Source organism: Cavia porcellus, unplaced genomic scaffold (assembly GCF_034190915.1).
Source record: "Cavia porcellus strain 051 isolate PalLab524CR breed Dunkin Hartley unplaced genomic scaffold, mCavPor4.1 scaffold_20, whole genome shotgun sequence".
Taxonomy (NCBI): Eukaryota; Metazoa; Chordata; class Mammalia; order Rodentia; family Caviidae; genus Cavia; species Cavia porcellus.
This window is the reverse complement of record NW_026947503.1, coordinates 4,463,373-4,489,936: the sequence shown is the minus strand read 5'-3', so window position 1 is coordinate 4,489,936 and position 26,564 is coordinate 4,463,373. Positions and strand designations below refer to the sequence as shown.

Below are 26,564 nucleotides of genomic sequence, written 5' to 3'. Positions count from 1 at the left end.
CCCGTCATCCCTCCCCCTCTGAACCCCCCACTTCACTGGTGCACACACTGACCCACCCTCCTCATCTGCCCGCCATGGCTGCAGACCACCTTCTGCTAATCACTTAATTTCCCAAAGTCGTGGGCACAGGGACCGCTGATTGTCACGCCCACGGGAAGGCCCTCACTGGCAGGAGGGGAGCATTTCAAAATCCGGCTTCCAGCACCTTCGGCAGCACGGTGGGCACATCCGTGGACAAAGCTGTCACTACAGGTTTTAATTAGGAAGTGACTTGGCACCCCAAAGTGTAGGGAGGACTTCAGTAGAATGGTGGCCACCTCAAATGGTTGTGTACTATTACAGGAATGAACAGATACAAACATGGGTCAAGATTAGGGTAAGAGTAGCAATTTATCATCTAATCATTACAGAATTAATGAAAACCAGACTATGAAGAGTGATAACAATGATAAATAACAGTAACTAGTGTCTATCAGGTACTTACTATGTCTCAGGCACAATCCTAACTGTATTTATTAATTATAAATTCTTCTCAAGTATAACTATCTTCCTGCATGACAATAGTACCTGCTAGGACACCACATGTGTGTGCATGTGTGTGTATGTGTACATGTGCGCTTATGTGGAAATATCTAGAAGGATCATTGGCAATGATTATTTCCTTATAATCTTTACACAAGCTGGTACTCAAAGTGCCTGAATCAGCATAAGCTAAAAAACAGTGTCAGAGTCATAAATAAAATTGAAGGCCATGTGTGGTGGCAAAGTCCGACAACCTTGGTACTTTTGGAGTCTGAAGCCGGATGGTTGCCAGTTTAAACCCAGCCTGGGAAGCTTGGTGACCTAGCAAGATACTGTCTCAAAATAAAAAATAAAAAAGGGTTCCATGTGAAGTCCTTGGGTTAATTCAGTCCCTAGTACTAAAGGTGTTGGGCAGGGAAGAAAGCTAATTTTAAAGGTTTCTGTTAGTGTACAACAATTATGTAACTTAAATTAGCTGGAGATAAGTGGAGATGCTGATTTATTTCCACTGATAAAGGTTCTGGCCAAGTACAAGTGGATCTGTGCACATAGGCGTGCATGTGTGTGTGTGCGTGTGTGTGTCTCCTGTGTGGGCCACACTGCTCTTACTCCTGTGTGGGCCACACCGCCCTTACTGAGGGCTCTTGGAAGCATTTGAAGTGACAAAGAGGGAACTTCTGCCCAACCAAAGTGGTCGTTAGCCACAGTGGCAGACAGAGTGGTAGCAGGTCAGAAATTTTAATGACACCATGGAGTGGCAGTTTGTCCCTTACACTGGGTCACATTCTGTCTGTGTCTGACACAGCAGTGTTTCTACTCTGTGCTGCCCTCTGACATCTGCTGCTGTGTGGCTGCCCCCGACCCAGGGGGAAGGTGCAGAAGTTGCGGCATGGAACGTACTCTACGTGCCTCTGTGCTGCCCGGGCCCCACCACCTGCACGTTTGTTCTATGCGGTTTTTGTTTTAGAGGCTTTTTCTGAAGTATGGGATGTGAGACTCAAAAACCGCATTTGGGAGGCTGAAGCATGAGGCTCACCTGAGCACAGGAGTTTGAGCCCAGCCTGGGTCACAGACAAAGATCTTATCTCTGCCCAAAACCAAAACCAAAACTAAAACCAAAACCAAAAGAACATCATTGTTTCCTCCTAAAAAGGCACCGCCATTTTTAAAAAGGGGAGTTTATGGTTTAAAAATGGCCACTGGGGCTTTGTAGGTGACTTACTTTTAAGATGTCAGACCTGGTGAGAAGAGCCTAGTCACTGGGGCGTGGCCCGGAAGGGCTTCTCTCCTTTCCAATGGCCCCCAATGACTCGTGCATCAAGGGCTTGATCCTCAGGGCTGCAAAGCTCAGAAGTGGCACCTGGAGAGGTGATTGGGTCCGGAGGGCACTGACCTCATGTATGGATGAATTCATTGCCTCATTCACAGTGGATGGTCATCAGGAGGTGGGGCTCCGAGGATTGAAAGTAGCTCACTGGGCAAATTCTGTCTCTGTTTCCGTGTGTCTCCCTGGCTTTTACCTTCTTGCTTCTTGGCTGCCGTGAGTTGAGTTGAGTTTCCTCCTCTCACTCCTTCTGCCAGGATGCCTCTGCCTTGGAGCCACCAATTGTGTAGTGAACTCTTCGGAACTGTGAGCCAAGTAAACCTTTTCTCCTTTAAGTTGTGTAAGTCAGTTATTTTGTCCCAACAACAGAAAACCTGACTAACACAGAGAGGGGTTTTTAGGGATCTTCCTTGCGTCCAATATCAGTTTCCTAAGCTTTACTCTTGGCATTCCTGCCTGTTAAGAGAATAGGATATGTGAAAACATTCCAGACCTTTTGTCTTCCAGGGCACAAAGGAAGGTGTGGGGATTGAAAAAGGTGTGTCCTCGTCTCCTCCTTGGTGCCCTCTGAAATGAACCTCCTGGTTTCATCACCCAGGCTCTTCCTGAGCTGAGTGGAACAGAAAGTTCCCCACCCAGCCCCTGCCTGCAAACTGGCTCTCATTTCTTGCCTTCTCTGACCTGTCCACTCCAACCGTTATGGTTCTCCCTTGCTCCTCACCCCCGATGTCCTCTGTAACCATCTCAGGTTCGGGTAACCTCACCTGGGGATGAGTCCTATGACCTCCTCGGCCACACTTGTGAGATGCCCTGTGAGAATCCAGTTCTTTGCTACCGTGAGACCAGTTCAGGGGTCTGCAGGTGTGACTTGTCCTTTCTGTGTGCGCTGGATTCTACGCAGGCTGATCATGCCAACTAGAGAGAGAAAGGGAGAGAGGCAAGAACGCCTCTTAGTGAGAAGTGGCCTGTGCTGGACGGACGTGTCCATCAGGCTCTCTGGCCTGCATTGTCCTCCTATAGGATGTTCTTCTCTTGGGATTCATGCAGCAAGCACAGACTGCCTGCTGACCAGCTTCCTGTGCCCTTCCTGCGAAGAGGACTGATGAAGACACAGTGAAGAAGAGATTCCTCCAGTGAGTGAGTCCATTCTGCTGCTAGGATGTGACAGGTCTCCCTCCACTAGGGAGTTGTGTCTGTTTTGTTTGCTAGAGAGCTGTTTGGCATGTGTGTAAATGCATGGATGTTATGCAATTCTGGTGAACACATCAGTGAGCTCAAGCTTTGCCTGAACTGATAGGCTCTGGTCCAATATTGAAATTAATTAAACTGCATCTGTAATATAATTAAATAATATTTTTCTGAATCACCTGTATTTTGTAAAAGCAAAACAAAACAAAACAAGTGAGCTTTCCTTATACAGAACGGAAGAACCTATGTAGCCATACCAGAAAGGCAGAATAGATGGAGACCAGCCTGTCCTGCTTTCTGTGCCTGTGTTCATCAGTCTTCATACATTGAGTCCATGCTTTGAGTGGAGGTTTTCCATTTTGGATTATTAATGGCTATATGAAAAATAATACTTTTTGTCAGGGGGTAGAAAATACCTATAATTCTAGCTCTCTGGGAGACTGAATCAGGAAGATACCAAGTTCTAGCTCAGTCTGGACAATTTATCCATTTAGAGAGACTCTGCCTCAAAATATAAGAATAAAAAGGGACTTGGGACTAAGAGGCTATCTAGCTGACTTGCTCTGAAGAAATGAATCCTGCTCAGAAGAGGTTGGTCTTTGGGGGCCTGGCCTGGAAGGGCTTCTGTGCCTCTCTGACTCCTCCCTTTGCCCTCTCTACTTCCTATCAACCATGCCATAAGCAACTTTCCTCTGCCTGTCCCTGTGCCATACCATCTTGCCTTGGAGACAGTCAACTATGCACTACACACTGTCAGACTATCATTTTGGCTACAAAATGTCAGCCAAAATGAACTTCTCCTCCTTCAAGATGTGGGTATCAGCTACTGTAGCTCACCAACAAGGAAAGGAACTAAGATATGTTTTGGTACCAGAAAAATATGGTCAGTGCTGAGCTCCTACTGACCAGACACCTTTAGAATGGTTTGTGAGAGGAGTTTTGAAAGGCTTCTGTGTTGCCAACCAGAGAAACCCAGGGCTGCTGTAAACTGAGCTCCATAGAAAATTCTAGGTGTAGCTCAGAGGATCACAATGCTCGTGGAAAGGCAAATGATAAATACCAGGCTTAGGAAGTTCCTGCTGGGGACAAGGACTCCATTGGTAGTTGGACTCCAGGTCATGTGTGTTATTCTCTGGCAGAAATTTTGTCCGAATTTTGCTCATGCCTGATAGTTTGTGGGAGGTTGAGATTAAGAGCATCAGAGTAATTAATCAGGCAGAGAAACTGTAAAAGCAGTCCACCCTACAGTCTGAAGTGTGGATATTATTGAGGGATTTTAGCCAGGTTTATACTGAAAATCAAGAGCAAAAGTTCCATTTAAAAGGTTTTCAGTTTTTCCAGAAATAAAGCACCTGCAAAGATGGAGCAGAAGACTGCTTAGTTACTGAGAATATAAGCATTAAGAAGAAGCCAAGTACTTTGAACAAAAACAATAGAAAAAATGGCTTGAGGACACATGGAGAAATAGTAAGACATAACCTATAACCCCGAAAAAATGGTAGACATTGCTTCGAGGAGAAAGCCTCAGGGTACTCTGCTGGAGAAGGGACAGCTAGGGAATGTGTTCCCCAGTGTTCAGTTCACACTGCTCAGTCATCCAGGCACTTAGAAGGCTCTATGGGTGTTTTTCAAGGGCCCCTGGCTACTGCTAGACCTAGCAGCAGAATCTGACACTGTCTATGTGGTGCTGGCTTTATGAGAATGCAGAATGCAAGAGTTGTGGGATCAGGGAGGTTTACACTCAGATTTCAGAAGGGAGACTGGGAGGAGCAAAGATGGTGGATAAATAACAACTGGCTACAGAGGCTCCCTGAGATAGTCAACTTAGACTTCAACATAATACAGAGTGGGGATCCCCAAACACAGGGAGATGAATTCTCTCATCCCAAAAAGAAACTAAGGTAAGAAGAAGCAACCAAACATACAGTTCCAGTGCTATTATTGGAACAGCTAAAGGTTCAGTGTTCCCGCTGCAGTGGGCAACTTGCTGACCATCCAAGGTCCCGCCGTGACTTGCCAAGGTCCTGCCATGACTTTCTGATGTCCTGCTGTGACGTGCAGAGCCATCCGAGGTCCCATCGCTTCAGCTCACTAGAGGCGCATTGCATTCAGGGGTTGGTGAACTGAACGGAGGGCTGAATTGGTGGGGAGCCTACATGGACCTGTGGTGAGTGATGGGAGTGGAGCTATTCCATAGAAAGAGGGGCTCTGGTGGATGACATTCTGGGACTGGGCTGGACTGGCAAGTACAAGGGGCAGCAAGTGACTTCAGTCAGTTGTTCCCTTCCTGAACAGGATTGGTGGACTGAGCTAGGCCTGGGTCACGTGGACCTGGCTGAGACCCAATAGGTTATCCGAAATCAAGTTCCTACAGTGGAGACGCACACTCACCACACTAACCCAGTGAAGCATCAGAAGTTTGACTGACCCAGAGGGGAGGTGGCACAAAGCAATACAGTGCAGGCCACAGCAGCTTGACTGACCCAGAGGGGAGCGGCCAGCATATGCTGTCCCTGTCTGCAATTCACTAGCACACAGTAGTGGGAAGGGTCATCTAGTCAGTGCGTTTCAGAAGAATTGTAACCAACAAAGAAAGAAACTGGGGCCTCCTGGAAGAAACAAAACAGATGGGAAAAGGAAGCAACAACAAAAAGTCCCCAGGTCCCAACCCTGAGAACACTGACCCAGGACAGGTAAATACAAAGGAGAATGAGAACAGCAAACGTGCAATATCAGACACAGCACTGGTGGACATAAAGAGATATATTCGGGACTTCATAGACAAGTTCAAAAGGGAAATATTTAGCCAAGTAAAACAAGATACAAGAAGATTAATAAAAGAGATACTAAGCACCCCTCAAGCAGACATAGACTGAAGAAGGGAGGAACTCAAAGGAGAGAACCATTTGATTAAGAATATAAAAAATAGGGGCTGGGGGTTTACAGAGGCTCCCTGAGAACAAGGAGGATAAACAGAAAACAAGAGGATAACAGAAACGAGGCAGAGAAGATTTTATTCAAAACTGATATGATTGATAGTATCAAGTCTGAGAGTATAGGCAACTACACTGAAGATGACAAGACTCAATGATAACATTCTGGTTTGATAACTACTGGTTTTTGAGGTTCTATACTATATACAAAGTTGTGTTTTTGTTAATACTGTTATGTATTGATATATTCAATTATACTATATCTGATGATATAGCCAATTCTATTGGAGATAACAAGAGACAACACAGGAACCATGGTAGAACTCTTTGTACAATGGTCTTATATGTTTATTTCGCTTCATCTGTTTATAGGGGTATGTTTTGTTTTGTCTTGCTTTGTTTTGTTTCTCTCTCTAATATAGAAAGGATAGAAATACATGTTAAGACTCATGCATGTGTAGAATCTATAAATAGTTTATGAGAACTGATCATATGATACATGATGAAATGAACAGATACTTTGAAGAAAAAGAGACACTAAAATACCCAGTGCTGATCCTGAAGTGTCTTAATGTGAAACCCAGCAATAGTATTATTCTTTATTCAGAGTGATATTAGCCTGTTTGGGGTTTATTCAATTTCAACATAATTGAAGATATGGATAACTGCATGTATGTTTAAGTCTATAGGATTGATAACCATATTTCTAAGTTTTTGATGGATAATTGAACAGAACTGGTTGGAATCTCACTGTGTGAATCCCCACTTTATATGCTCCACTTTAGTATCTTGAATAACTATTTGTAAGAAGACAATCTGTAATCATCAACTAGTGATTTCTTACTGTTTATTTTTTTCTTTGAAATTATGTATTATTTCTACCCATTTTCTGTTTTGTTTAGTCTTTCTTTAAATTAAATTTTTAAAAAAGACACTATAGTACCCAGCGCTGATCCTGGAGTGTCACGATGTGACATCCAGCAATATTATTATTCTTTGTTGAGAATGATTTTTAACCTGCTTTAGTTTGTTTAATCCCAGCATACATGAAGATATGGATACTACATGTATGTTTAAGTGTATAGAATTGATACCATGTTACTAAGTTTTTGTTGGACAGTTGAATAGAACTGTTTGTGGTCTCTGTTTGAATTCCCACTTTACATGTTCCATTTTTGTATCTTGAACAACTATTTGTAAAACGACAAACAGTAAACATCAACTAGTGATTTCTTACTACTTATTTTTTCTCCAAATGTATGTATTATTTCTACCTATTTTCTGTTTTGTTTAGTCTTACTTTAAATAAAATAAAAAAAAAAAAAAGAAGGGAGGCCGCATAGCGTGTCCCTGAGAAGGCAGTGGGTGAAAGTGCGACGGTGACCCCAGAAATTAAAGAAGCCAAGAATGTGGACCATCCGAGGAGAGTCACAGCCAGCCTGTGACAGAAGCAGTAAGGGCTACAACCATCAGCAGTGCCGTAGGGTTGGAGCCACTCGAGCATCTCAGATTTCACTTTTCCTCATGTGCTAGACCTCAGTCTGCAGGATTTAGTGTTTGCCCTGCTGGATTTCCATCTTGCTTCAGTTCCATTGGTTTCTATCTTCTTGTTCTTTCTTTTTGGAATGGGAATATTTACCCAGGCCCTTGTGTGTTGGCAGCATTTAACTTCCTTTTTGATTTTGACAGGGGCTTATAGCTGAGAGTTTACCATAAATCTTAAAAAGGAAACTTTGGCTTGGATTTCTCAGCAATGGTGAAACTTTTATGTCTTTGGCAACTCTTAGAGATGGATTAAATGCACTTTGTGTTAAAAAATGTGCATAAGTCTTTCGGAGAGCCAGGAAAGAATGTTATAGTTTGTATGTAGGTATTTCCTTAAAGCCTCATGCACTCAAAACAGGGCTTTGGAAAGGTGGCTGTATTGTGGGGATAGCTGAGTTGCTGTTAAGCCGTGGGGCCTGGTCAGGAGAGGCTGGTCACTGGGGTGAAACCTGGAAGGCCTTCTCTGCCTCCCCGACTCCTCCTTTTGCTCTGTCTGCTTCCTATCTGCCATGTCTTGAGCAACTCTCCCCTTTCATCCCCCTGTGCCCAATCTTCCTTCTCCGAGTCAGTCTACTATGGACTAAAACCTTTATAAACTGTGAACCAAAATAAACCTTTCCTCCTTTAGTTTGTGGGTCATATATTGTGTTTCAGCAATGAGAAAGTGAGTGTGACAATGATTAATGGCTACATAATAATAATACTTCTCGCCAGGAGTGGTGGCATACATTTATAATCTCAACTCTCTGGGAGGCTGAGGTAGAAGATAGCATGTTGGAGCCTAGCCTGGGCATCTCAGAAAGAGTCCACCTCAAAGTAAAGTACAGTAAAGTAAAGTAAATAAACAAATAAGGGCCAGAGATGCAGCCCAATGCCAAGACTTAAGAGTTTTATGCCAAGTACCATATCACAGACAAAACCAAAACCAAACACAACACAATAAAAACAAAAATACTTTTAGGGGTTAAAGTGTCAGATGAAGATTTTCCCCAGAATATTTTCCAAAAATTCTTAGATAGTATGAGTCTATGAATGCACTGTTAGAACAGATGTAACTGGAAAGACTTTGAATATAGTGTCCAGAAATTTTTAATATTTTCTTTAAAAATTGTTGGATTTCAAGCAAGGTGACCTAGGTTCACATTCTAACTGCATGATCCTAAGTGAATCATCGCACTCGTCTAAATCTCATTTGCAGAATGAGAAAATGACTCATAACGGCTGTGTGCAGCTTGAAACATTCTTACCATAATTAATGGCACAGTGTGTTGGCAACATGCTCCTGGCTGCACTGTGTGGGAAACACTGTGTGGGGCAGTGCCGCTGGATTCCAGTGTGTGGGCTCCCCAGCCTCACTCACTGTACACCGCCTCACCTTCCACATGTGGGATGGAGTAACAGCAGTTGGTATTGGGGTCTGCCATCCTTAATTCTTTCCTAAAGGTGGAGACAGTCATGTCGGTTTTTCCATGATAATGAAAAATCTATTTGTCATTAATATGCACTCTCTTAACCTGTGAAAGCTGGCCTGGCAGAAGCAGCTGATGGTAAGGAGACAGGTCAGAATTCCTGGGGCCAATGACTGCCTCTCTAAGCCTCCCTTCTGCACCCCTGAAGTGGATATTCTTATACCCATTTTTCACAGTTCCCACGGGGAGTGACTGAGATAATTTATGTTCCACTTCTAAACAGATCTGCAGGCATTCCCTCTTCTGAGCTCACACTTGATAGCTCCTCTCAAAACTCTCTTTGGTGTTAGGATGGTGCTGCCTTCTGAGAGTTAGAATATTGTCTTTTAAATTTTCCAAAGCTTTTTAACATGTAGGAAGCCAAAGATGCATTAGCTGGGACAATAGGTCAATTTCAGTAACCTTGAAATGCTTGAAAAAACAATTTGCTGACTCATTTTGTTTGCTGAGTACACAGAGTTTTAGTATTTTTGTGCTAAAGATTTATTTAATATCCTATCATTTAATTAAAGGGAGGCTGCTGGGAGACGGTTTTCGCCTGTTCCAAACTGCCCCTCTGCCTTCCCTACTTTGTGAAGATTTCCCTTCTTGGGGGGAAGTGGCTTTGTGCAGGCAACATTTCTTAGATGTTTTATGCGGCAGTTTGACTTGAGGGTATTTATGGATGGGGACTCAGGTTTCAGACTGTGGGCTGGGAGGAGTTTTGGCCAATCAGGAGGCAGATTTCCTCAGGTCATTTGCATCTTGCAGCCCACTTTCCAGAGGCAGGATCACGTTGGTGAAATACATCCTTGGGGGATGTCAGGGCTTTGGTTAAGGTTTCCTTTTACTCCTTAGCTGCTGGTGCAGTTCTGATGATAGCTATTTCACGTGCGCACGCAGCACTTAGGTAGGTAGAGCTGTCAGGAGACTGTAAAATCTCGCTCATTTTGTGATTGCACCTGAAGAAGACAAGAATGACAATGAATCTTCTGCACCGTTGTGTTATTCTGCTCATTAATACATTGATTTGTGGCTTGTTGTTTTCTTTGGTGCAATGTGACATTAGTACCTACAAAAGGCAAGCATGTATGAGAATGCTTTAAAGCAAAACCCTTTTCTGCAAAGGTAACAATGTTCTAAAATTGGAAAGAAGTGCAAACTCGGGTGAAAAAAAGAAAGGAGGAAAGAAAAAGAAAAAAGAAAAAATTAAATAAACCCTGTAGTAGCTGGATTCTTCTTTTTCTTCCCAGCCTTTTAGGCAGTTCAGTTTCCCCAACATGTTATTTTATTGCGTCTATTTTTTACCAATATTTCCAACACAGGAAAACATTAGCAAGTTCATATTGATGCTTCGCAATGCTATTTGATCATCTTCTGCTTTTCCAGCTATTGGCATACAATATGCCCTCAGATTCAATGCTTAAGATGGATTTTACATGAGAATTCACTTCAAACCCCTGAACAAACACCCAGGCTAGAGACGGACTTGTATATTGCATGAACCTTATACAAACATGAACCTTATACAAACATGGCTGTTGAGCTCGGGCACTGTAGAATTCAGGAAATGATTCTAGCTGAGAATAGTACTGAGATCTGGAATTTTATGTCGTGTTACTTGTTTAGAAGAAGCTATGAGCCAAATGTGGTAGCTCATGCCTGTAATCTCAGCACTTGGGAGGCTGAAGAAGGAGAATTGGCTTCAGTTTGAGGCCAGCTTGGGCTATGTACTGAGTTCAAGGATAGCCTAAACTACACAATGAGAACCTATCTCCAAAAAAAAAAAAGAAGCAGAAGAAGAAGAAGAAGGAGGAGGAGGAGGAGGAGGAGGGAGTACAAGAGAAAAAAATCTAATATAGTTGTAATTAGTACCAGACCCAACCAAGAAGGCAGAGGGAGAAGAATGGGTATCTTATGGGCTGTCAAGGAAGATTACAAAACAAAAAAAAAAACCAGAACAGAACAGAAAGGAACGGAACGAAACCAAACCAAACCAACCCCAAAACCTTCAAGTGTCCTCCAGGTCCACAGAAATTCTGAACCAGCACGGTTGTGGCCACACCCGTCCTCCTGCTGGCTGGTGGGGCCCAGGGCTTCTCAACACTGTAAGTCAGGAGATAGGGCCTCTACAGGTAGCTTCCATGACCACTGGTCTGAGAAGATACAGGTCATCCTGCAAACTGATGAGTGTGATCCACTGCCATTAAACATGGATGGGGAAGTCCTTCCCCAAGGCCAATGCAGCTGGGCAGAATCTATTTCTAAAAGCTGTCTACTGCTTGAAAAAGGCTAAGCCCCTCCCCTTCACACTCCCTTACAGGCATTCTCTTGCGGTGCTCTTAATCTGCCCTGGTGTCCAGGAGTGTCCCTCTCTGTCTGTCAGGGTGCTGCACATTCCCTGACCTGACTCTTTTCTCTTAGCCTTTGTGACCTCAGGCAGGGGCTCCAAGAATATCTGCTGTGTCATGTCTTCTTTGGACATGGACCTGGGTGCCACCAATTGGAAGTGGACAAGGACATCATTGTTCCAGAGCCCAGCAGGTACACTTGTCCGTATGTGGATACAGGAGCTCGTGTTTCTGTCTCCTCCCAGGTGCTGCAGTAACACAGGAACCAGCTCTTTCAAAGGAGCTGACTGTGTCAAGTTCTAGAGGGGAGAAATCAGTACAGGTTTGGCAGGCCAGGGACAAGAATCCATTCCAGGAGCTCTGGAGCTCTGGAGGTTGCTGGAAGTCATTGGCCCTCCTTGACATGAAGCATCACCCTGACATCCGCCTCAGTTTTCACATGGCTTTCTCCCTGAAAATGTGTCTGTCTCTGTGTCCAAATCTTCCCTTTGTGTAAGGACAGCAGACATATTACATTAGGTCCCCCATCATGACCTTATCTCAACAAAGACCCTACTTTCACATAAGGTACTGAGAGCCAGGACTCCGGCATCTTTTGGGGAAGAGTTTTAACCTGAGAGCTGTCAGGTGTGCTCCACACCTGACTTGTTGGGCACCGGCCGTGGGGGACATGAGTGGAGGAGAGGAAACCACTGCTGCTTGGTGGTTTGGCCTTTGATCCTTGGGCCAGGTGGTTATGCACGAATGAGAACACTGCTTTATTCTGAAACTGCATCCTAGCCCCGCCCCCAATTTCACCTCAGAGCTGAGGGTCCCGTGGGTGCCATGGTGACCGAGCCTTCAGGACAGTTCTCCACACTGTACCTACCCTGCTTTGCTTTGGAGCAGACTTCTTGCAAGGTTCTGCTGTCTGACCAGATCCAAGTACACAGATACGAGGTGAGAACCTAGCACTTACCCTGATGTGTAGACAGGTGGCTGGGCTCTCTGTGAAAAGGTAGCTGTTGCTTTTCTTGGAGGCTGGGAGCATTGGGAATGGGCAAAGGCTACTAGGTGCAGTCCACGTCCTTCCCATTGCTCAGCAGAATGAGCTGTTGGAGAGTTTGCAGGCCTTGTTGGAGGTAAAAGTGGTGCTGTAGGGACACAGGCACTGAGAGGGCTCTCAATGGGCCAGAACTTCCATTTAGTATGTGGGCTCCAAGCGTCATTCCTAAACTCAGAAGCACACACTCTGGGGCACGGATACCTTCAGCAACCCTTGTTCTCTCCGGTTCACTGAGTGTAAGTTCACTGTCCTCTTTCCAACTGTAGAGGGAAGTGAGAGGTATGCAAAGGAGATTATTGACTCCTGCTTATCTTCTAAAGTGCAGCTCTCTCCCACTCTGAGGATCACCACCTTCACAGCAGGCTGTGGGCCCCGGCTCCCTTGTGGCCTTGCGTCAGAGCTGTACATACCGAGGGCCGGTTGCAGCTGATCTTACTCAGGAAAATCCAGCACTATTCTGATATTCTTCAAAAATGACGCAGTGCTGTGGCTTTGTAGAAAAAAATGTAAGATCTATATAACACTTAGAGGTTTTTTAACTTAAAAAAACTTATTGGAGGAATAAATTATTAAATTCTTAATTTAGAATCCCCAGGATAATGAAAAAAACTGTAGTGAGCTTTTGAGTTAAATTCCTTCTCCTGGGCTTCAGCCTGATCTTTCTGTTGCTCCACGTCTTCTTCCCTTTGAAGAGGTCCATGGCTGCAGGTCTGATGAGAGGGTTTCCAGCCACTGAGAGCGAAGTCTCAGCTCCATTCTTCTAACAAGAATTAGGATGAGACATACACCTGTATGTCACTCTTAATTACATTTATCACTAAAGTTGGCCAAGATGTTTTCCTCATTCATAACACCTTCTGAAGAACATTAAGGTAGGTAGATTTTGATGCCACTTTTCAATCCTTTTACAAGGTTTGCACCTGGGGAGCCCCACGTCTGCATGGCTGGTGTACTCCCATTGTCATCATCAGCGTCACCGTCACCTGCTTTCCTGTCCTCCTCTTCAGGGTTGTGCACTAGAGCGAGGCTGCAAGATAGGGCTCTAAGTCTAGGTGTGGCAGGGAGCTGGAGCTGGAATTGTTCCTGTTTGGGGCTTCAGCATCTTCAGCCTTAACATGAAAGTAGTGATACCTTGTCTATGAGCCAGATGTGTGTGGGCGACAAAGGAGACAAAAATCTGTGGAAACAGACATATTTGGGGCTTGCCTTTGTGGTCAGTTTTCCTGAGAAATTAATCTTGAGATGAAATTTCATGTGCTTTTATCAGGGACCCAATAATAAAGCACAAAGAGAGGTGTTGAACTGAAGCTTCTGCTGATTCCAGGGGAGCTCTGACCCACGGTGGGCCTTGTACTCATCCAGAATGAGGGCAAAGGGAAGGCTTTGGAAACCCACATGTGGGCCATTCACTGCAGACAGCGTAGCCTTGCAGGTCTCAGATCTGCACGGATCTTCCCAAATTCAGTAGTTTATCTCACAGACAGTTGGGGATTTCATGAAGTCCAAGTGATGCTGCTCAAGATGTTCCCACGGTCACTAACACTCTTTAATTACAATCAGCAATTAAACACAGGTGATCACCAGGGAAAACAGCACAACCGCATCAAAAGACCTGCATCACACATCTAGCAATCAAGAGGCCTTCAGGGAAAATGACTTGGCCTCTTGTAGCTCTACAAAGATGACTTTTTGTGAGACAGTACTGAGAACTAAAAGATGTCTTATCTTGCTATCATATAGGTCTATTAAAAAATTATGCCAAAAAAATGAAGCCTTGAAATATACTTTGAGTCGAAGGGTTACAGCAAAATTGCAATGATAACCTAAATTTTGTAAAAATTAAAATAAACTTATCTGTATAATTAGATTTTATTTCTTTTCAAGGTATAAACTGGGCTCTCTTTCTCACTATTGACTGTAAATTTCCATTCTCGGACAAGCTTTTTTGTCAGATAAACTTTTCCTGGGAACAGACGTTTTCAGATGACACAAGTCGTCTCCTGCCCAGGGGGTAGGGGGACAGTCCTCTCAGATGTGGGGTCTAGACAAGAAGATAGGATGCACTGCAAGTCTCAGCGCTGGGACTCAGAAGAAAAGCTGGTGCCTGGATCAGCAGAACGTTTCCCTCTGGAACCGTTTGTTCTTTCCTTGTTCTTGCTTCCTATACGTGTCTGTCCTTTCTTCTCATGTGTACATGCAGTGACAGTTGGAGACAGAACAGAGAGAATGCTGCACGTTGGACATCAGCCAGAGGCATCTCCTCTGCTGCGTCTGGTCTGGCTTCTTAGTTCATCCCAAAGTGCACATAGTGACTGGGAGAAGGCCCTGAACATGAAGCCTATGTTTCACCTCCTGCTGGGTGCCCTATGATTGGCTCATTTGGCTGTTTTCCATGATGTGTAGTCTGTCCTCTTCCTTCCATAAGATTCACTGCATACATTGGCATCTGCTGGGGCTAGAAGAGTCCCTCAAAGTTCATGTGATCAGAGTCTCACTCCCAAGCCAGAGAGCTGGGAGGCGGGATGTAGTGGGATGGGCTTGGGTGGTGAAGACTCTGCCCTGGTGAACACGTCACGTCATCATCTTGGGAGTGGGCTAGTCATCTTCAGTGTGCACCTATTATAACAGTGAATTTGGCTCTTTCTTGTTCTCCTGTCCTTCGCTCAAGGATGAGGCCACAAATGTCCCCTAACCACTGAGGATTTCCCAAGAACTGGGCTTCCCAGAGTCCAGATCAATGAGAAATAAGCTTCTTTCTTTGTATTCTGTGATAGCAGCATGAACACAATGAAGACAGCACCTAATAAATACTCTCGTCCTATGTTACAAAACCAGACTTTCACACATACCCTTTTTTTTACTTAAGGAGAAAAAAGAAAAAAACAGAAAAAGGGTACAAGTAATACAAAATTTAAAAAATAAACAGTAAGAAATCACTAGTTAATAGATTACATATTCTCATCTTAGAAATAGTTGTTCAAGTTACAAAATTAAAAAGTCCATATAAACACAAAAGTCCATATAAAGTGGACTTTCAAACAGTGAGACTGCAAACAGTTTTGTTCAATGATCCAAAAAAAACTCAGTAACATGGTTATCTATCTTATACACTTAAACATATATGCAGTTATAACCTTTAGAGCACTTTCTTTTCTTTTCTTTTGTACAATGACAATTACACATTTTGGGTTTCATTACTCCCACAGTTCTTATTACTTTTTTGGAAGAGAGTAAAACCAAATGTGACATATCAGAACAGAGTCAGTCAAATCAAAAGGATGGACATAATAGATAATGTAAAAACAAAATACAGGTGATCAACAATGGTTACCACACTGCCTCTTAGTATTTTAAGAAGAATTGCCTATATCATGAGTTATAATAAAATTGAACAAAACAGTAAAGAATAAAACCAAAACATTGGAGACGTGGACTTTAAAAGAAGATAAGAGTCAACCGGAATGGGCATCATAATGAATCTTATGGTCTTCACAGTTGTTGCGTATACTTTGGAACTTGGTACTATCAAGCAAAGCAAAACTGGGGAAAATCAGTCAAAACAAGATGGTGAGGGCAATACAGGATTTCAAATCAAGTTAATAGGAAATCAAAGTGGGTTACTATAATGTATCCTGTTATTTTTTTATTTATTTTTCCCTTAATTAAGAAGATAAAATAAAAAAGTAAATAATTTTTTAAAAAAAGGATGATTGAGATAAAAGAGGGCATAACAACAGAACAGTGCAGGTCAGAACATAACCATTTAAGCAAAATAGTGTTTCACCACAAGATATCCCAACATAAAAGTAGTTACCATAGTGTCTCTTTCCTTGAAATCTTTGAGTATAACTTCCTATACTGTAGCGCCAAACATATCAAGACACTATAAAACCATTCAAGAGAATGACAGTATTACAGGGTATTTAGAACCAATTAGCAGAAAATAAACAATGGTTTCTGTATAATCTCCTTGTCTATAAAAGTTTTTGCCTATATTATCATATATAATAAAATCCAATAAGATACAACCTTTTAAGACCAAGGGAGACAGAAGAATACAAGTTTGATGGGACTTCAAAACAAGATGATACTAAATCAGCGCTAGCTATTATGATGTCTTGTTTTCTCCAAAACAGCTGTTCCTACCATCCGATCTTCTCTGCCTCATTTCTGTTGAGCTCTTTTTCTGTCATTTGTTGTCAGTTTGTCTTCTTCATTTCACTTTCTATTCCATTCATTGGGGCCTCTCTGCCACTGTTTCTGGAATCTTGATATTTTCCTTTTTTAGAATATCCTGCAGTATTCTCTATAAAGTTGAATTGGTGGTCGCAAATTCCCCTAGTTCCTCTTTATCCTGGAAGCACCTTGTTTTTCCATCAAATTCTAGGGACAGTTATGCAGGATATATCAATGTTGGCTGGAGGTTATCTTTCAAAGCTTGAATTATTTCCCCCCACGCTCTTCGTGATTTGATGGTTTGTGCCGAGAAGTCTGCTGTAATTCTGACGGGTGTTCCCTTGTAAGTGATCTGTTTCTTGTCTCTGATGGCTTTTAACATTCTGTTCTTATATTGGATTTCTGGAATTTTGATTATTATATGCCTGGGTGTAGCTCTGTTTGGGTTGTAGGTAGCTGGGGTCCTGTATGCCTCATACATCTGAGATCTTTACCATTTGCTAAATTAGGAAAATTCTCCTGGATTATTTCTGTGAGTAGCTTTTGTAGTTCACTTGTTTGTGTCCCTACTTCTTCTTTTATGTTCTTAACTCTTAAGTTATAGATCCTCTTATCATCTTCTAGCCTTTGTATTGTTGCTGTTTGTTTTTTTTTGTTATTTTTAAAAAGTTTTTCATTTCATGCTCCCATATTACAAGTCTGCCCTCCAGTTCAGCTTCTTTCAAGCTGTTATGCCAGTTTTCGATAGAGTTTTTAGTTTCCTGGTAATCTCTTTGAACCTGCTTCACGTATTCTATGTTTTCTCTATTTTCTCCATCAAACACTTCTCCCCTTTTTTTCTGTTCATCCATTCCACCATCTGTTTTTTCTTGGGCAGTGCTTAGCATTTCTCGAACTATTCTACTTATATCTTGCTTTAGGTCGTTAATAACTTCATTCCTGAACTCGTCTATGAGGCTCTGGAGATAGCACTTTATGTCTATTGGTGCCATGTCTGATATTGCATGTTTCTCAGGACTGGGGGCCGAGGACCCCTTCTTGTTGGTCCCTCTTCCCATATTTTTTGTTCCTTTTATACAAGCGTATATAGGAGGTCCAGTTTCTTTCTTTGTCGTTTACAGTTTGTTTGAATTGCGCTGGCTAGTTGTTCCTGCTCACTGCAGTGTACTAGGGAGACAGAGACCTGGGCAGCTTCTGCTGGGCCCGCCCCTCCAGGTCAACCTACCAAAGGGTTCACTGCGAGGGTGCACCTCCAGGTGCTGGGACCTGGTTTGGGCTAGCTTACTGAGTCTTAGTCAGCGGCGTCACCCAAGCCAGGCACTCCCCACCAATCCCGCTTGAGAGGGGAATATGTGACTGAAGTCACTGCAGCACCCTGTTCTAGCTAGTCTGCCTGGTCCCAGTACATCCTTTGCTGAAGCCTCCTACTCTATGGAAGGGTCCCTGATTCACTCACTCACTGCAGGTCGATGCAGGGCTTCCGGCCAGTCCTGCTCTCAACTCCATTCACTGCTTCCCACTCTCAGAGCTTTCATACCTCTCTCCTTGCCCTGCCGATTGGGATGCAGCAGCAGCTGCAGAAAATTCAAATCACGGTTTCCAGTGGCGCCGGCTCCTGCTTCCACGCTGAGACCTTATCTGTTCCTGTTATATCACCGGGATTGCGTTTCCAGTTGGTTTCTCTTAGTTTAGTTCATTCCTGGATCGGCAAAGTATATCTCCCCTTGCTTAGAACTTCTAGCCCAGCACCATTCCTGGATTTTAAGTGTGGTTTCTCAGAGAGCCTCCGAAGCTGCTGCTATCTATCCACCATGTTCTCCCTGAAATCCACATACCCTTTTTGAATGGAGGATGAATAGACTTTATCTAGAGACTCAAGTTCCTAGAACACAGAACCTTCCAACTGTATTCACAGAACCCCTGAAAAGTTATAGAGCTAATTTGGAATTGATGTGAAGTTAGTATGTTGTCTTCATATGGTATAATTGTTTCCAACTCAGCCATGCTCAGAAGCAGAAGTGTTCCTGTACTTACATGTCTGCTTATGTGTGCACAACTGAAAAGAAATAAACTCCACTAGGACAGAGTGAGAGGACAGAGTCTAGTTGGTGTTCCTGCCGACACCCAGAATATTGACATTCCCATTCTACTTGGGTGGACACAGTCGAACATTTCTGTATTGGTGACATCCAGAAAGTTTCTTAGATTATTTGTTACAATAAAAAGAATTGTTAAGGATGCATGAAAACACACTCACTTTACATTGTAAAATATTTTTGGGCTCATTAAGGAACAGTGATAAATGAACTGCAATTAGCTCCCTGGAGTATAATCGAGTTCTGCCTGCAATTAGCTTAGTTGATTGGGAAGGTTCTCTACTGGCCTTCAGTTTTCTCATCTTTCAAGGCAAGGAGGTGGAGTAGCAATGGTGTGGTGCAGTGACAATTTAGAATCAGAGCAAGTTCTCGGCATTTATGGAGTTAGTGAATGAATCTGAATCCAAGTCCTGCCTCTAGCTGTGTATCTTATTAGGAGAAGGAAGGAAATTGCTTATTTCTCCAGAACCATAGCCTCTCCTCTACCCAGTGGAAACAATAATGCTTATTTCATGCTGTGCTGGTAAGCCCAAAGTATGGGGAGAGAGCACTCAGAGCTCTGGTCTCTTACGTGGAATATATTGTGGGTGCTCAACTGAAGTCAAAATGAGTCAACACAGTAGCATCGTAATTCCAGTTATCTATAGATCCCAGATACTGGGTCTTAAGGAATTCTCGTGGGATCATATTGGGGCCCATAGGCTGTAGCAGATAGTTAGGGACCATCCCCAGGAAGCCGGGAACTCCATAGGCTCTCCTTCTCCCTGGTTTAAACTCTGCCCTGGGGACAGTCAGAGGTCATTCTGAGAAATCCTGCCATCCAAGTGGTAATGATGCTTCTCTACCATTGAGGGTGGCGTTACATTGTTCCCAGGATAATGAAAGTCATGAGTAAATCCTTAACTGCAGAGAAGATGAAAACTACTATTTCAGAAATGCTGTGTAATTCTTAAGTAGCAGCACAGTTTGTGGCAGACTTTATTTACTACGTGGCCGATGCCTTTCCAATCAGGGAAGCCATGTGTAGCTCCTTGTCAAAGGTCTTTACCCAAATTTGATGCTGATAATATTGGACACAACTTTCTGCTCTGCGGTTGTCCCTCTGGAAACTCATGCGGAAATGTGATTGTCCCTGTGGCGGTGCTGACAGGTTGTGGGTTCTTCTGGAAGTGACCAGGTGGATAAGAGGTATTAAGGTGGCTCTCAGGGAGCTGGTGAGCTACCACAAGAACAGTTGGTAAAAAGTGAGCAGTGGCCCTGTTTTGCCTCTTCTACTTCTTGACCATTCTAGGGCTTCGGAGAGCCCTCTCCATGTGCAGCCACTGGATTGTGAACCTCTGTTTTCTAGAACCAACAAGAGTCTGACTGCCAGTGTGTCCTGTGCAGGCCCCTGCAGCCAGGCCTGGCCCTTGGAGCTTTGTGAAGCTGTGTAACAGGCCTCAGCATCCACCTTGCACGGCTTCTGACTCCAGTCTGGCAGCCATGGTCTAGGAAAAGAGAGCAGAGACGGGCAGACACTGCTTCTTTTAAAGCCATAGAGTGGAATTCAGAGGAGAAGCCACCATCTCTCTGTTACCAGTGAGAGAATATGTGACAAGGCACCCACGATGCTTGTTAGATGTTTGTGCCTGTGCAAACCAGGGAACCCAGGAGAGCAAGGCAGCAGACCTTGCAGAGTTTGCCCCTGACTGTAAAGTTGAAGCATTCCTGCCTTCACAGGCAAGCCACAGTGTACAATTTTGCTAGAAATTATCTTTGTGCCTGGCTACTGCTAAGGTAGTTTTAAAAGCAGTGTCAATTTTTGTGTGTGTGGCAAATAGGGTGTTAGTCTGTGGTTCTGCGTGTTCTCACAGAATCTCTGTGTCTCTAAGGTTATCCAGTTTCTCTACAAGACATGCTTGCTGCCTGACAATACACTGTGTCCCTCAGGAAAGGAATATCACCGCACCCAGAGCACTTACTCCGGATCACGAGGGGGCTCCAGTGACTATCCAAACGGAAAACCAGGTGTCTTGTTCCCAAGCTGTGCTGTGCTTCCTACGAAACTATAATTAGCCTCCTCCTTCTCCGCAGTCTTAGGCAGCTATTGTGTTTCACATCTTACTTGAATTGGAAGACTTTTCAGCTAAGCTAATGAACTTTTTCAGTGTTCTTGTTGGTAACAAATTTTTCTAATCAGTCAGCTCTAATCAGACTTTCTTTCTGACAATAATCATTCCCTGGGGCCCAAAGAACTACATACAACCTGCACAGAGGTAGAAAATATCACATCAGAATTCATCGGCCGTCACGGGGAGACGACCCCTAGGAAAGCTCCATCAGCCATGATCAGAGAGAAAGGCAACATGCTCGGACAGCCAGAGTGAGCTGGGGGAGGCTGAGGCACGGGGCGGTGGCTGTGCTGCGGCCTTACACACACGAGCAATAGACTTGCCCAAAACACAGCTTGTTAGCTGCAGGAGAGGCTAGAGAAATGCGTTATCATCCTTGTCTGAAGTATCTGGCAGAGCTGTAAGCAGACATTATTTCCTGGGTGGCTGACATCTTCCTTTCAGAGGCTTTGTGTGCTCCTCCCTCTCGGTACCAGCCAGACAGCAAAGGTCACCTTCAAGTTAGAAGAACAAGAACTTGTTGAACTGTAGGTGGCCATTGTGCTATAGCTATAAAGTATGATGCAAAAGGTCTCCCTGGATGGGGCAGGGAGACCTGAGCCCTGCTCTGCTGAGGAGGCCGTCAGTGCCCCCTGCTAGGGCCACTTACTTTGTGGGTCTCAGGCTTGTGCACCGTGCACCGTCCAGGTGATCAGAATGCCTGCGCTTCCCGGGGCAGAGGGGACTGCAGGCAGCAAAATGAGAGGATATATAAACCTTATAAACTCTCTGAGTAAAAGATCTTAATTTTCATGTCAGCTTATACAGACATTTCTACTTCTGAGAAATTGCAGAAACTGATTTATTTACTGGTTTGTTTGTTTCGAGACAGTACTGGAGGTTGAACCTCAGGCTTCCACACAGACCCACATCTCTAGGCCTTTTACTTATTTATTTTTTATTTTGAGACAGAGTCTGCTAAGTTGCTAAACTGTGCTGGGAGTTGGGGAGAGGGAGTCAAATCTGGCCAGCTTCCTGCCTTTGCCTCCCAGAGTGCTGGAATTATAGGTGTACCCAGCTATGCTCAGCAATTTAATATTTAGTGTGTGAAAAATACAGAGTCCTTTTATGAAATCCAGGAATCACTTTATTTTTGCAACTGCGGCCCTATGTTATGACTTGTCCCGGTGTGCCCTTTGCCTGGTTGGTATCTGCATCTTGGATAATACAAGGGTTTTCCTTGCCCTGCCACAGGGGAGCTCTCCTGCCCTGGGGGATGCACCCTGGTGGCATAATCCCACCCGTCTGGCCCTGTGTACCACAAGCTCACGCATCTGGTGCTTCCCTCTAGGCAGAGGATCTGATGTGGCCAGGGTCTCACCTGCTCCCGCTTTGACTCAGAAGCCAGCCTTCGTTTTGTTCCAACCATGACAAAATAGATGTGATGTGAGATTGTGAACACTAAAAAGGCTGCTTTCTCAAAAGAAAGCTATTCACAACTGTAAAGCTTTTTCGGCCAAACTGTAAATTTTATCATCACTTCTAACCAAACAAATATGTGTCTAATTTTTGCACTGCACTATTATATCGTTTTGTATTTCTTAGAGGTTTTGCTCATGTAAATTAACCATGAATATGTGACCACCTGTATTACCCATATCTCCGTATAAACTTCAGTGACAGTTTTTGCTGTTTAAAAATAATTTACTATTAAAATGACATTTAGTTATCTCTAGTTTCCTGGAGTATATTTTACTGTTTTTCTTAAAATTATATATGGATACTAATTCTATAAACCTTAAGCAATGAGTTTTTTTTTAACAATTCAAGATATATTTTGTATTTTTTCTTTAAACAAATTCAAGTTACTCAAAGAAGAAGAATTGTTTGTTTTAACTTAAATGCCACCATTTATGATTATATGATATTTATATTCTCCAACTTAACAGAACCAACAGGAGACACACGGAAACACCAACACACACAGAGAGCTGTGCGGGGGGCAGGTCTGCTCCTGCGGGACAGACCCTCAAGGAGACTCAGGGAAGAGTTGACCTAGAGAAAAGCCAGAATCTCAGGCAGTGTCTTCCTGTTGCGATCTGGATGACTCTGTGTTCTCCACGGGTCCTCAGTTGTGGCCTGCGGCTGACTGGCTGAGGCCAATCATTTTAAGGACTGTCTGGTTTACCCAGAGTCCACCACCTTACATCCCTCCTCAAAAATGTCTAGGCTACTGTTTGACAAACAACTAGGCAGAATAGCCATACTGACATGTGCAGTTAGCCAGCACAAATCCTTAAGCAGCTTTAAAAAACCTTGGTTGTAAAATTTGAGGCCCAATGAGTAAAGGGACAGTTTCCTTATAAAAGAAAAAGCTCATATTGTAACAATACAGGCCAGCAGCATTTTACCCTGGCTCTCTAACCTCATTCAGGGGCACAGTGAAGCAATAGTCCCAGTACTAGCTGAGAAGCTGATCAGTCTTCCAGAGGCAGAAATGGATACTTTTGTTGTTTTTGCTTTGTATTCTGTACAAGCATTATGTGTGCATAGAAACTTACTGAATAACAAATAGTTCCCCACTACTATACTTCCTGGCTGGAGAAATGTCTTTCAGAACATGTCAGAAGGACGGCTGGAGTAGCAAGTACAAGGCCCTGAAGTTCTGGACCCAGCAATGCCATCACCAAATCAGAGCTAATTCATTGTCCCCAAAAAACTACATTCAGGGAATCACAGGGACCAACACAAAACAAATCCAAGAGTCAAAACTAAAGAATACTCCAGATCTAACCATAAGGTTTTATCTGTAAAATTGTGCCAAAGTATTATGCCCAACAATTCTAAAAACCAACCAAACTTTTAAGCCAGTTCTGCAAGACTTTGACAGTTTCAGGAGCATGTTCTAGTCTTGGGAGGGATTTCTCCTCGGATGATTTGGGTGCTGATGGAATTCTCTCCCCTCATTAGGACAGGGTTTGTGGATGGGGATTAGCAATACCCTGGACGGGTGTACTTTGGATTAATGAAAGAGCCCCACTTCTTCCTCAGGGCCGTGTTCACACATAAATCCCTGCTCATCAAGATAAACAGCAACCCCTGGAAACTGTGATTAGAATGCTGCAGGGAGGGAAGGCTTAACTCTGAGAATTCTTCAGCTGAAAACAGAGTCTGTATGGAGCCAGCAGAGGCAACATCCTCAAGCACCCGCGCGTGTGTACGTGTGTGCGCGTGCTCTGATTTAAACACAGTCCACGTGGGAAAACAACAATCAGTTAATAAGAACCTAGTGCTTCCAGGGAGTGCTGACTGCCCCCTTCCAGCACATTCCGAGGCCGGTCCCCCATCTCCCGTTTCTGGCTCTGAGGGCTGACTACCCAGGATGCAGAAAATCCCAAAACTGAGCCCATGTGAATACAACCAGCAGCAGAGTTTGAAATGATTTCCATATGCTTCTTTAAAAGGGCCGCCAGCCTCTCAATTTGTGGGGAGTGAAACCGTTTTCAGTAGTTTTTCAGGCAGCGACTGAGTGGCCCAGGGAACTCCATGGATTTGACATTGGCTTGAGTCGCACACTGGAGAGGGAAGTGGCTGTCCTCTGTGTCACCAGCTGGGTTCAAACACGCGCTTTCTCCCTTCCTGCTTCCCTGCTGTCCGTCCCTGAATTCAGCACAGTCTCCTCTTTAGCCTCTGCCTGCAGCGCAGCCTGTGCTTCCTGTAAACCCTGAAACTAAACTTGTTCTAATTCTTACTTGCCAGGACGTGTGTTTTCAGCTCTAGCTAGCCAGGGTGTGTGTGGAGAAAGGGAAATGTTGGGAATTCAAGGCTACAGGTTCTATCTCTCAAGAAGAATATAACCCGGTATCTTAGATTGGGTTATAGAAAAAAACCACACACACGCACACTCATGCACACACACACACACACACACACACACACACATGCCCACGTGCACACATACACACACATAGGAAAGAGAACCAAGTAGGAGAGCAGTAATTGAGTGCTAAATTGTGTAGCATGGATTGTATACACTTTAAGGAATCCAGGAAAAGAGCTCTGTGGGAAAAATTTGAGATGATTTTATGACTGTCTCACAAACCCATTTTAAAGGGAAATAATCAATTGTTAAGAAATGCCCTTTTAAAGGTTCAGCACCACAATGGGCTATTTTAGGGAGGGAAAAAAGGAGCAGGAATAATTATGGGGCACAGGCCCTGCTAATTGGAGTCGAGTCCAAGCTCCAGCAGAATAACAACCTCCCTTTAGTTGGTGAGTTCGTTTGCATTCTGCAGCAGGGAATTGTATGCCCTGGGACTGGTGCCTGGAAGATATTTTATGGATACTCAAGGCCCCAGTCTGTGTTTCTTTCATGTGCTTTTTGAGCATATTAATGTCTCTCCAAAGGTATTAAAAGAAATCTGTTGAGCCTCTTAGGAAGACTCACAACAGTCTCAAAATAGCCACGCTTCTGGCCAGCTTTGTTGTACTTACAAGGCGATTCCTTCTCCTCCGTTGCTCAGAAAAGGATCCTGTGACAATCTCTACACAATTTCCGTCTGCCAGAGGAGGAAGAGCTTGGGATAATCCAGGTGGTGGAAACTGCTGCAAGCAGAGCTGTGAACAGCTGCAGTGAGAAATCTTCAAACCTGCACTGCCGCTCTGTCTCTGCCTCCCCCCAGGGTGCTCCAGGAGTCCTACCTCCCCCAGGGTGCTCCAGGAGTCCTACCTCCCCCAGGGTGCTCCAGGAGTCCTACCTCCCCCAGGGTGCTCCAGGAGTCCTACCTCCCCCAGGGTGCTCCAGGAGTCCTACCTCCCCCAGGGTGCTCCAGGAGTCCTACCTCCCCCCAGGGTGCACTCCAGGAGTCCTCCCTCCCCCCAGGGTGCTCCAGGAGTCCTACCTCCCCCCAGGGTGCTCCAGGAGTCCTACCTCCCCCAGGGTGCTCCAGGAGTCCTACCTCCCCCCAGGGTGCTCCAGGAGTCCTACCTCCCCCCAGGGTGCTCCAGGAGTCCTACCTCCCCCCAGGGTGCTCCAGGAGTCCTCCCTCCCCCCAGGGTGCTCCAGGAGTCCTACCTCCCCCCAGGGTGCTCCAGGAGTCCTACCTCCCCCAGGGTGCTCCAGGAGTCCTACCTCCCCCAGGGTGCTCCAGGAGTCCTACCTCCCCCAGGGTGCTCCAGGAGTCCTCCCTCCCCCCAGGGTGCTCCAGGAGTCCTACCTCCCCCAGGGTGCTCCAGGAGTCCTACCTCCCCCCAGGGTGCTCCAGGAGTCCTACCTCCCCCCAGGGTGCTCCAGGAGTCCTCCCTCCCCCCAGGGTGCTCCAGGAGTCCTACCTCCCCCCAGGGTGCTCCAGGAGTCCTACCTCCCCCAGGGTGCTCCAGGAGTCCTACCTCCCCCAGGGTGCTCCAGGAGTCCTCCCTCCCCCCAGGGTGCTCCAGGAGTCCTACCTCCCCCAGGGTGCTCCAGGAGTCCTACCTCCCCCAGGGTGCTCCAGGAGTCCTACCTCCCCCCAGGGTGCTCCAGGAGTCCTACCTCCCCCAGGGTGCTCCAGGAGTCCTACCTCCCCCCAGGGTGCTCCAGGAGTCCTACCTCCCCCAGGGGGCTCCAGGAGTCCTACCTCCCCCCAGGGTGCTCCAGGAGTCCTACCTCCCCCCAGGGTGCTCCAGGAGTCCTATCTCCCCCAGGGTGCTCCAGGAGTCCTACCTCCCCCCAGGGTGCTCCAGGAGTCCTCCCTCCCCCCAGGGTGCTCCAGGAGTCCTCCCTCCCCCCAGGGTGCTCCAGGAGTCCTACCTCCCCCCAGGGTGCTCCAGGAGTCCTACCTCCCCCAGGGTGCTCCAGGAGTCCTACC

At 45.0% G+C, this 26,564-nt stretch overlaps 1 long non-coding RNA gene across 1 annotated transcript; it reads right to left on the bottom strand.

Annotated features, from left to right (window-relative positions):
• Nucleotides 1-8,509: 8,509 nt before the first annotated feature.
• Nucleotides 8,510-25,423, bottom strand: LOC106026110 (uncharacterized). Its single transcript, XR_001199760.3, has 2 exons — nucleotides 25,213-25,423; nucleotides 8,510-9,922 (listed from the first exon to the last, which is right to left on the bottom strand). It is a non-coding gene; the product is annotated as an uncharacterized LOC106026110 (long non-coding RNA).
• Between the last annotated feature and the right edge of the window lie 1,141 nt (nucleotides 25,424-26,564).